The sequence below is a fragment of the Galeopterus variegatus genome, unplaced genomic scaffold (genome assembly GCF_000696425.1).
Source record: "Galeopterus variegatus unplaced genomic scaffold, G_variegatus-3.0.2 Scaffold1238, whole genome shotgun sequence".
Classification (NCBI taxonomy): Eukaryota; Metazoa; Chordata; class Mammalia; order Dermoptera; family Cynocephalidae; genus Galeopterus; species Galeopterus variegatus.
Window position 1 is genome coordinate 352,640 of NW_007727349.1, and position 206 is coordinate 352,845.

Consider the following 206-nt stretch of genomic DNA (forward strand, 5'->3'; position numbering starts at 1 on the left):
TTGGAGCTCCGTGTCATTTCTCTCTCTCTCTCTCTCCGTCTTTCTCTCTCTCCCCCTCTCTCTGTCTCTCTCTCCCCCCCTCTCTCCCCCCTCTCTCTGTCTCTCTCTCCGTCTCTCTCTCCGTCTCTCTCTCTCCCCCCTCTCTCTGTCTCTCTCCCCCCTCTCCCTCTCCTCTCTCTCTCATTCCATCTGTCTCTCTCTCTCCA